The 11,692-nt window shown below is 43.9% G+C and overlaps 1 protein-coding gene across 1 annotated transcript in view; it reads right to left on the bottom strand.

The window, feature by feature from the left end:
- Nucleotides 1-5,805: 5,805 nt before the first annotated feature.
- The window catches only part of cidea (cell death inducing DFFA like effector a), a 28,816-nt gene continuing 22,929 nt past the window's right edge, over nucleotides 5,806-11,692 (bottom strand). Inside the window, exon 6 of the mRNA XM_030079722.1 lies at nucleotides 5,806-5,824. The gene's annotated coding sequence lies outside the window, so the exon portion shown is untranslated. The remainder of the gene's footprint in view (nucleotides 5,825-11,692) is intronic.

Here is an 11,692-nt window from a genome sequence, read left to right as displayed (position 1 = left end):
ACACAGAATCAGCATGCAGCTCCCGGTGGATCCTTTCCCTCGCCCGGGTTCGTCCGCCGGGTTAGGGTTAGGGTTAGGGTTAGGGTTAGGGTTAGGGTGAGGTTACGACTTCACTGTGAGGGAAATGCAAATCCCAAACTGTGATTACCTCAACAATTTCAGCCTCGATCCCCTCTCTCTGCAACAAACACAGTAGGCGATGCTCGAGGCTGCAGCAGCTGCCAGAGGTCCTTCTCCGGTCGTCTTAAGTGACAGCAAAGCTCCAAACTGTGGTCAGTAAATTAAAGTTCATGTCTCACCATTGCAGAAAATGTCAAGCCTCTTTAGTCCCCGAGTTTCTGAGACGCTGGAGCAACTAAAAACCAAAGTGCTTCTCCTTGTTTTCTCCGTTACTTAGCAAAGAAGCCAGCAGACAGTTTGTAATCATGCCGTCTGCGGGCCCTTTAGTCGTCTGCTCAAAGTTTCCAGTTCAGCAAAACTCCCCAAAAACTCTCAAACCAAACTCCTCACCCTCAAGGAAAGTGAACCCGAGGCAAAGCGGCCCGTCTGTAAATCTGACCGTGACAGTGCCCGCTGTGACTGTTTGTCTTTGAGACGCTCGAGATGCCAAAATTCAAACAAACAGGCCTCTATCTTCCCTTTTTGAGGACCGTGGGTAATCTGTATTCCACAGACCCTTCAGATGCTCGGTCCTGGATTCACTCCTGAAAACACGAGCAGAAAATCCTGAAGCTTAAACCCTCAGCATCTCCGAACACAAAACAGATCAGCGCACGCCGTACCTGTTATCCATCTCAAAGATGCCACGGGAGAAAGAAGAAGAAATAAAAAAAAAAAAAAAAAAAAAAAGCTCTGAGTTGACTCTTTCCTCTGTTAGGAAAAGAGAGAAAAACAGAAAAGTCAGGAGGGAAGTTGCAGTTTTTGACAGGAGGATGAAGATGGAGGAGCAGCTGAACTAAAAACATGTAAATCCAAACGGAGCTGGTCAACAAGTTGCCGGTTGGCTGGCTGGCTGGCTGGCTGGCTGGTTGGCTGGCTGGCTGGCTGGCTGGCTGGCTGGCTGGCTGGCTGGCTGGCTCAGCTGCGGCGGGTTGCCGTTGGCTCGGTGCGGCGGCTCGCTCTGCGTCTCCGTGGCGGCCGCCTCTGTTTCCCCTCACGCTGCTGGCTTCCTCTGCCTCTGCCGCTCCACGCTGCCGGGCTCGGGCTGGAGTTACCAACACACTCCCAACTGTGTGTGTGTGTGTGTGTGTGTGTGTGTGTGTGTGTCGGGCTCAGGCTTGCTCGTTCAGCCCCGTTCCACTTCCTCCCTCCCTCCCTTCCTTTCTTCCTTCCTTCCTCCCTTCCTTACTTTCTCTCTTCAGTCTGCACCCTCAGCTTTTTTCCTTTCCTTTCCTTTCCCTTTCCTTTCCCTGCCTACTGTGTGTGTGTGTGTGCATGCATGTGTGTGTGTGTGTGTGTGTGTGTGTGTGTGTGCAGGCTGACAGAGCAGGTCTTCAGGGAGAACGGAGGCGGCTCCTCCTGCGTCCCTCCTCTCAAGGCTCCTATCAAACTGGAGAGAGACTCCCTGTACAGTTTTACTCTCTCTCTCTCTCTCTCTCTCTCTCCTCCCCTTCACCTTCTCCTTACCCCGCTCTACCACTCTGCATGCTACTGTATCTCCCTCTCTCTCTCTCTCTCTCTCGCTCTACTATATCTTACTCCTGCCTCTCTCTGCCCTTAATCGCTGCCTTCCTCTCTCTCTCTCTCTGTGTCTCGGCGTCTCTGCTTTTCCCCTCTCTTTATCTTTCCCTCCCTCTCTCTCTCTCTCTCTCTCTCCCTCTCTCTCTCTCTCTCAGGTCACTAGGACAAACCTCTTTACCCCGTTACCACGGCAGCGAGTCTTTGCTAAGGTTCGGTCCCCATGCAGCTGCACAAAGCCTTGCCAAAAAAAAAAAAAAAAAAAAAAAAAAAAAAAGCTTCCCCGTTTATCTTCCTGCTTCCCATCTCTCCCTCTTTTCTTTCTTTCAGATCACACACACACACACACACACCCCACACACACACACACTTTGACTTTCTCTCTCTCACTATCTGTCTTTGTTGCTGTCTCTCTCTCTCTCTCTCTCTCTCTCTCTCTCTCTGTGCCGTTCATGGCGAGCGGCCCAATAAAAAACAGCTCAGAGGCCCAAGGCGTGTCGGTAATTGCCCCATTTGTAAAACTGCAGATGCCAGTGAAGCTGCGCAGACGGAGCGAGAGGGGCCGTTTGATATGAGCGACGGGGGTTTGGCGTGTTTGCGGCGGCGTTAGCATGCGGCGTGCGTGCCGTCGCTGCCCGCCGGCCGCTACAGGAGCACGGAGCCAGGAGGATGCTGGGATACGGCGTGGAGGGCGGGTTTGTGTGTGACCCCGCCGCTCGGGGGCGTCGCTCGTATCAGGCCCCGGCTGAGCGGACGGCTGATTTACAGCTGAGAGGTTTAAAGGTGTTTAAAGGTGTGAGGGTGCGCTCACAGCAGGTTCCTCCTTCAGTTTGGTTTGTTTTCTGATGAGAGAAGGAAGTCATTTAAAAAAAAAAAAAAACAACCAGAGACGCCTGGAGACGGAGGGACCTGAGGTGAGGACCAAGAGCAGGGCCGTCCAGACACATTCAGGGGCTCTGGGCAAAAAATCTTTTGGGGGCCCCTTGGATCAAGATCAGGATTCAAGAAGTTTTACTGTCACTTTAAAAAAAAAAAAATTAAAATATTGGAATAAAAAGACAAGCATGCGACTGTAATATAAAAATATATACCAGGGATCAATGTGCATTCCAACAACCTGAAAACTTTTACTTCGCCTTCTGAACAAATTGAATATTTATATATTATATTTTCCCCAAATTTTCAATTTCTCGTTATTTTTTTTTATGAATTTTTGCTCATTTTAACGACATTTTATTCCCAGTTTTATTAATTTTTTGCTAATTTTGAGGTTGTTTTCTTTTCTTTCTTCATGCTTTGTGAAAGAAATGAAGTCAGTGTGTTTCAGAGGGTTAATCGATCCCTCAAAAACAAAACAAAAAAGAAGACAAGAAAAAATAATAAAGTAAGGAAGAGGGCGTACACTGGTGGTTCTGTTTTACCCATAATCCCCGTGGGTTTTGGGTCATTTCCAACAGGAAGCCCGTAGAAGAGCACAGACAAATCCACTGCGTTCGGCTAGCTACAGAAACTGAAATCACATTTATTTCGACTTTTATCCTTGACGTTTTTTTGCACAATGCACCTTTAATTTTTGCTCGCAGGCAATTTTTCCTTTTTCTTCATGTTCTCTCTCATTTCTTCAGGCGTTTTTTCCAGCATCTCGCCACTTGGAAACCTCAGTCACGTTGCTCTGCCGTAGCGCTGAAATGCCACTGGACCTTAACGAGTGACGGCGCTGAATGAAAAATCCACATGAACTCACTCTAATTCTGATAAAAACACCGATATTTTGCTGTTTGCTTATATTTTATTATTTCACATGGACGGCTGAAGTTGATGAGGCTGAGGTTGAGGGACGGCGGGTGTTCATTTTATTCTGAGATGTAAATGATATCATCTCAGATTACACCAAATATCTCGTGGCCAAGTGGACACACTGATGAGATTTAATGACGTCCGAGGACGGGAGGCTGGGATTTCCATTTCCTGGCCGCTCAGCTGGACCTAATTTGGCCTCTCGTGTGTCGTTACGACCAAACGCGTTGGTGTAACCGTCCAAACACATGAGCTCTCTGATTCTGACTCCCACACGACTCAAAGGACACAACACTCGGCCCCAAGTCTCTGCTCATTCTGCATTATAGCAAAACACTGCCAGCTGTAATAACTTCATTAAAGGAATATTTCAATGTTTTGGGCAAAATCCCCTTTTCCCGACCAGATGTTGGACACCATTTCCACCTCTGGATGTCCAGTGGTTCAGTTCCTATGTGTAGCATTTCCTGTTAGCTTAGCATAAACACCTGAAGTCTATGGGAGTCGTTAGCCTGGGTAAGGTTTTCCAGTGCATTCAGAGTTTATTCAGACCCCCTTCACTTTTGTTATGTTGCAGCCTGATGCTACAATCGTTTAAAATAATTTTTTCTCTCGTTAATCCATACTCAGAACCCCATGATGACGACGTGAAAACAGAATTGTGTAAATTTATTAAAAAGACAATGCTGAAATATCAACTTGACATAAGTATTCAGAGCCTTTACTCAGGACTTTACCTTTACGATTACAGCCTCCAGTCTTTTTGCGTGTGACACAACAAGCTTTGCTCACCTGGATCGGGTTAAGAGCCGCCACGTTCCAGATTCCTGGTGTTAGTGACGAGGTGGATGTTGGTGTGATGGGTGTTTTCAGAGGTTGGTGTTTGATGCTGTGTGATGTCAGTTTTAATCTGAGTTCAAGTGATGAGTGAAAGTGATAAAAGCGAAACTACAACTGAGCATTTTTTTAAAAAAATAACCAAAAAATGATCAGAATCGATGAGGACAGCAGCGCTGACTGGAGTTATTATATGTATATATTTTTTTTTCATCAGTTTTTATTTTTATTTCTGTTCACTAAAATGTTTTTTTTTTGTTTGTTTTTTTTACACCTAGTGTCAGTTTTTATTTGTAGTGAAGTAGAAAAGCCTCGGCGCTGGCCGGAGCTCACTCACAACACGTTTCTCTCGGCTGTGTTTCTTGTGATGGGCAGACTGGACGGTGCTGGAGTGGGAATGAACAGGTTTTACTGGGAGGCCGACGGGACGTGATGTCATCAGCCTGTTAGTGCAGATTAGAGCTGCTGCTGATGGCCGTGGCTACAGTGTGGGGTTCTTTATAAATACAGTTTTAATGAGCAGGGATTTCAGTCATTTTATATTTTTTTGTGGTTAAAATCCAACGATTAAAAAAACAAAATACATTTTCAGTTTTAGCCACGTGCAGTTTTTTTTCTGAATCTGAATCTACACCTCTAGTGTGTGTGACCCAATGATGGACCTGCTGTCTGTTCTGGGCAACTTCCTGTGCAGTGCTGGATTTTACGTGACGACACTGAAGGCAACACGTGGGCTGTTTCAGGAGGTAAATGTGACCTGCTGATGGAGGACGAGCAAAATCTGGGGCTCGGGTCGGGTTCAGACACAAAAAAAAAAGAATTCCTGTCAGCTTCCGACACAAATATGCAGCCCGATCCGCACTCTAGTGTGTGTGTGTGTGTGTGTGTGTGTGAGGTGGAGCAGAGACAGCGTGTGACCTGCAGAATCACAGCCGACTTTCCAGAAACTGCCCTGCCAGACGGCCTCTCTGAATATTCACACACTCGGAGTTTTCTGGTTTCTGAGACTGTGATTGGCAGTTAAAGCATCTGACCGAGTCATGCTGAGTCACACCGAGTCATGCCGAGTCACGCTGAGTCACGCCGAGTCACGCCGAGTCATGCTGAGTCGCGGCTCGTCCCCTCCGCGCTCCAGCAGGTGTTCACAGAGCCGTCCCCTATAGTCCACTCACCTGAGCTGCCTCGTTACAGCCGGCCACTTACCAGAGGTTCCTCGTTAGAGACAGCCAATTACCTGAGCTCACTCGTTAGGCAGGGCGGCCACTCACCTCACAGGAAATGCTAATCGACTAAGATCCATATTTTGCAAAACGCTGGCTGGGCAGGTTGAGAGTTTCACCTTGAAGTTTCCTCAGGTTCGCCTCAGGTGAGCTGGCTTCCTAACGAGGGAGAGAAAACCTCACACTGCCTTCCTCCAATGGGGCTGGACGTGGGTGAATTATTCATTGGAATAAATACATGTATTTGCATTACACACACACACACACACACACACACACACACACACACACACTCAGAGACACAGCAGCACTTCACCTCAGGCTGTAGCCCCTCACAGGCCTGGTGAATGCATTAGCGCTCAGCCTCGTTAAGGTTTGGATGGTCTGCTCAGTAATTAGCAGTAAAAACCCTCCCACTGCATGCTGGGAGCTCAGGGCCGGCCAGTCAGGCTGTCAGAGCCACTGCTCATTCGGGGAGTTGTGTTACAGCGCCTCCCGGTGGTGATCTGTGGATATCACAACAAAGTGATGCTGATTTGAATTTTTCTTTTCGACTCAGTTTCAATTAGTTTCAGTTCAGTTTTTACTGTTTAAGAATGTTGGTTTATTTGAATCTGAATCAGAAATATTTTATTTACTGGATCAGTTAAAATTGCTCAGATTCTCAAGAGAAGAATTAAATTATAAGAAACTGAAAAGAAATAAGAAATATAAAAATATGTGCCTTACAAAAGTGTGCATTGTGTATAAAGTTGTATCTAGAGTGTGTGCCTTATGTGTAAATATGTGCATTAATCTTACAAAATATTACAACAGTAAATACAGAATTAAGAAATTGAGCATATGTAAAAAAGTCTTACTATATACACAGGTGTGCTGCACTGTTGAATTGTTATAAACTCCTACAGGTATAAATGATTGCACAGTGTAATGGTTAAATTAAATCAGTTTAAATAGTGTTCAGTTATGCAGTCAAGTTATTACTTTCAGTTTTATTTTTTTCTCTAAAGTTTAGTTTTTATTTTTATTTTTGTTTTACTAAAGTGTTTTCTTCACATGTAGTTTTAGTTTAGTTTTTGTTCACGGTAATAACCTCGGAGGAGAGGAGGAGCGGCGGAGGACAGAATAAAGAGAAGAGGAGGGAAAACAGGAGGAGGAGAGGAGACTGGAGACAAAAGCTGGACTCTGAAACAGAGGAAAAAAATCTGAAGAGGAGAGATGACAAAATATACAAAACCAATTAAAGACCAAGAACAAAATATACGAATACTGAATGTCTCTCCAAATGTAAAACACAGGATTAAAGAGTTTCTTTTTTTTCGTGATTCTTCCTGAAACAGTTTATTTCAGAAAGTGATATGTGACCGTCTCCGAACGTGCCTCACCTGTGCGACAGGTGCAGCTCTGTCACTGCAGTTTGCTCTGAGAGGAAATGCCTGTAGTGGAAAATGTGATGAGATTTCTGTGACTGAGATTATTTTTCCCTTTGCTGCCGTTTTTGTCGAAAAATTGACAAAAATTAATAAACAAGCAAGGAAGCAATCATCAGCAGGACGATAAGGTCAGGTTTATTTCACACAGAGACCTTCTCAGCAACAAACATGAAGAAAAAAAAACAACTTTCTCTTCAAACTTGACCGAAAAGAAACAGCTGATCCCAACACAACAGCAGAAATGTATGAAAGTGTGAAAGCAGGGGATTTCGTTTCATTCTGGGCTCAAATCACTTTGAAAACAAACAAAAAAAATCAGGTGGCAGTTCAGATTTCTTCACAGCAAAACGGGACCGACTGCAGCTTCTGCTCCGCAAACTGAAGCCAGAACAACGTGCGTGTCCACGGGGGCGTGTGCTCGACGCCAGGTGCTGTGCAGTGCATTCTGGGAGCCGCATGTTGCGTTTCGAGAGATGTTTCTTAGGAGTTTTCCAGAGGTGCTGAGTCATGCCAGATCAGGGCCAAAACCACCATTTCAGCATTAGGCGGGACAGACATTTTGGGAAAGCCTGAACATTGAATTGCTTCGGGGGGGCTAGACATCGATTTTATGCAAATGAGGAGATGCAGACATGACGCCCCATCTCTCGAATCACAACAAGACGTTCCCAGAATGCATTGCACAGCTGCCTACATAACCAATGAATGCAAAGCAAAGCGTGGAAATGACGGATCCTGTGGACACAAATGATCTCGTGTTGCCTTTGAAAAGTCAAACAAAACGCCGTTCTTCTGTCACCGACTGTAAAACACGAAATGCAACGAGAAACCGCAGCCAGTGTTTCCCGCAGAGTCGCATGACCTGCATCATCTGCATTTCTAAATTTGCTGGGTAAAATTTGTGAATATAAAGTGTGATTTGCCAGTCTGGCTGCAGTTTATTGGTTTACATCGTCACATGACCTCAACATGGCCTCAAATCTTCAAAACAAACAAAAAAAAAAAGAGGCTTTAGAATAATGAGGGAGTCTCTGCTGGGTTGTGAAGCCCCGCCTCTGCCCTCAGTTGATCGTGACCACGTTGTCTTCCTGCTCTCTGATTGGCTCCTCGGGCTGGCGCTCCGGAGTCCACGTCCTGTTGGATCAACAGAACATGTCAGTCACAGCCGAGCCACCGAACGCATCAGCGGCTCTTTAAACCAGTGTTTCCCAAATACTGGGTCGCGACCCACATGTGGGTCGCATGAGATTTTATTTGGGTCGCCAAATAAATTTGTAGTACCGTATTGATCTGAATATAAGACGATATTTTTCCCATTGAAAATGCCCTAAAAAAACGCCCTCGTCTAATATTGGGGGTCTAAGCAAATAAACATGTATTGTACTTGCATATGTTCCGTGCTTGAATACAGCACACTTCGCCCGCTCTGGCACAGTTGGAAGGGGTGTGCTCCAGCACGGTACGGGCGTTCATGCACGAGCACATGCACGGTCACGCACACAGCGCGCGAACGTGGATACAACGTAAATCATGCAACTTTCCTCCTGCCTCTGCAAAATCGATTAATGCGCGGCCCGATTACCGGCAAATGGCCGCGTCGCGCAATCAATAATCAACTATGTTGTCTGTGTCACTGTCCATGGTGCTGCTGCAACCGCGTATAAACAAAAGTTGATTTATGATGAAAGGTATGTATGGCAGTCTGTGTGCGCCGCACACCTGTCAGACCCGGCCAGTAGCGGTTTTAGGCACGGGCGAAGCGGGCAGCCGCCCGGGGCGGCATATTTTCATGTCACGTGGGGGGCGGCATGAGCGCAAAAAAAAAAAATAAATAAATAAATAAAAAAATCATCCTCGCTGCAAAGCAGTTTTCTATTACCGTATTCATTTGAATATAAGACAATATTTTTTCCATTGAAAATTCCCTGAAAAAACGCCCTCGTCTAATATTGGGGTCTAAGCAAATACACATGTATTGTGCTTGCATATAAACCAGGTAGGCTCGCCTGATGCCGCAATTACCGGCGAATGGCCGCATTGCGCAGTCAATAATCAACCATGTTGTCTGTGTCACTGTCCGTTGTGCTGCTGCAGCCGCGTATGAACAAAAGTTGATTTATAATGAGAGGATGGCAGTATGTGTGTGCTGCTCACCTGTCATATCCGGCAGACCTGACCGGGTGGGCGCGGCACCTGTAAGCATCAAGCCGGCTGGCTTTTTTTATGCAAACAAGATTTTGTCCATATAAAAAGTATTTTTCTAAAAAAGGTATTTGGCGCCCCTGCTCTGGGAGGGGCGCGTGTAGCCGCCAGAGGGGCACCGGAAGCGGCCGTTATCGCTTGGAAGTTCTCGCTAGAACGGAAGGGCGCAAGGCAGTAATTTCGCCCAGGGCGGCAACATGGGCAGAACCGCCACTGGACCCGGCAGACCTGACCGGGTGGGCGCGGTGCTGACCGAGGCACCTGCCAGTATCAGGTGGGCCGGCCGGTGTGCGCCGCCACCTGGTTGAATGTGGCAGCCAGCTGACATGCCGCTCCGGCTGTCAGTTGGACGCTCTCTGAAGTTACCTCCAAAACTGTCAAGGTAAATAAACATCCCTTAACCCTGGCCCTGAGTGCAATGTGAGGCGGTGGCGGTCTCAGAAAGAAGAGCTAAAAAATGCCCACAGCCAGAGGAGGGCTTTTCGTGGTCCAAAAACTGGTCGATTCAGCGAGACTGACAGGAGGGTGTGCGATTTTGTGAATGAGAAACGTAGTGAAGGACTGCCCGTTACGAGGGCTGAGATGCAGCAGAAAGCACCTGAAGTTGCCACAGAGCTCAACATACCCCGCACTGAGTTTAAAGCTAGCATGGGCTGGTGTCGCAGAATGTCCATAATAAAAGTATATTTCCAAAAAAGGGTCTTGAAAAAGAGGGGTCGTCTTATATTCAGATCAATACGGTATTTCTTCCATGTCCAGTCTAGCCTATTTAAGATCTATATCTGCAGTACACCTTTTAGCCACATGAGGGAGCTCGTTGTTATTTTTTTAATTTTTTTTTTTTTTTTTAAAACCATACTCGCACTTTCTGCTCAGATCACCAATAGTGTGTTTCCGCCATATTTCCGCCGTAATTCGCGCGCAGCCAGCCACAATGGATGCTTGGCTGATCAAAAAGAGAGCCCCGGATAAAGACACTACTACCCAACAAGAGAACAATCTATATCTTTTTGAGATGGCTGTTTTATCTATTCAAGATGAAGTGATGTGGAAATGGCACTAAAAATGGCCAGAAATGGCAATTTATGTACAAGTTCGCTCTTGTGATTTATAGATAAAGCCTACATTGTGATTTGGGTCGCAGTGGTTTGTCATTTTTTAAAAAATGGGTCCCCAGAAAAAAAGTTTGGGAAACACTGCTTTAAACCATCATGTCATGCAGCGAGACATACTTCACAAGAACAGCAAGAACCAAAAGAGCCGAAAGAACAGAAAGAACCGAAAGACCAGAAAGAACTGAAAGAACAGAAAGAACTGAAAGAACACAAAGAACTGAAAGAACTGAAAGAACCGAAAGAACCGAAAGACCAGAAAGAACTGAAAGAACAGAAAGAACTGAAAGAACACAAAGAACTGAAAGAACTGAAAGAACCGAAAGAACAGAAAGAACCAAAAGAACTGAAAGAACTGAAATAACAGAAAGAACAGAAAGAACCGAAAGAACAGAAAGAACTGAAAGAACAGAAAGAACTGCTGCCTCAGGGCCTCAGGACAACTCTGTTACCACATCATTTAATCAATTTATTTTATTTTTTTGGTGGATACTTTTTTATTATTATTATTATTCATGTATGTATGTATTATTTATTTATTTAAGTTTTTGAATGAACAGAACAAATGAAGTCTGGACCACTACTACACAGTCAACAAGGAAAAATATAATAATAATATCTAAAATACATAAAATACATAAGATAATAGTTAAAAGTTTAAAGGTACAGTATATACTGTTTACTTACACTGTTTACTTGTCTTCTTGTTTATTTTATCACCCTTTTTCTGTTTCTCTTTTGTTATTTAATTTATGTAAATTAAGAGAGCAAAGTTTACCGGAGTCAAATTCCTTGTATGTGAACGCATCCTGGCCAATAAAGCTGATTCTGATATAGAAAATGTGATATAAATAATAAATAAAATAAAGAAATTCTAAAGCAACATAATATCAAATAATGATAAATGCAATATAAAAAAATAAAATAATAAAGTGAAAAAGGCACAGTTTAAAATGCATTACTAGTATACAAAATGTAATAGTAAAAATAAAAAATAAAACAATAATATAAATTAATAAAATATAAATAACAAATAAATACAAATAAAAACGAAGTTAAAAAGGCACAGTTTATAAAATGCAAAATGGATAAAAAAAATAAATAAATAAATAATAGTAAAAAAAAATCAATCAAACAAAATAAAAACAATCAAGTAAAAAAATAAAATTAAATAATGAATAAATAAAATTAAAAAGGTCCAGTTTATAATTTATTTTAATTAATTAATTAATTAATTATTTTTTTTATTTATATGCATGAATAATGCATTTATGAAGGTTCAGACAGGGAAAAAAAGCTTGTTCAAAGCCATTTATCCCATAATAACCCAATACAGAAATGTAATGGATTTCTAATTTTCATCCTGTTTAAGTGGAAAATCTGAGTGCAAGCAGTTAAGAGCTGCAGGGAGAAA

Source organism: Myripristis murdjan, chromosome 20 (assembly GCF_902150065.1).
Source record: "Myripristis murdjan chromosome 20, fMyrMur1.1, whole genome shotgun sequence".
NCBI classification, from domain to species: Eukaryota; Metazoa; Chordata; class Actinopteri; order Holocentriformes; family Holocentridae; genus Myripristis; species Myripristis murdjan.
The sequence above is the reverse complement of the archived record's forward strand: the minus strand, read 5'-3'. Positions and strand labels throughout refer to the sequence as shown.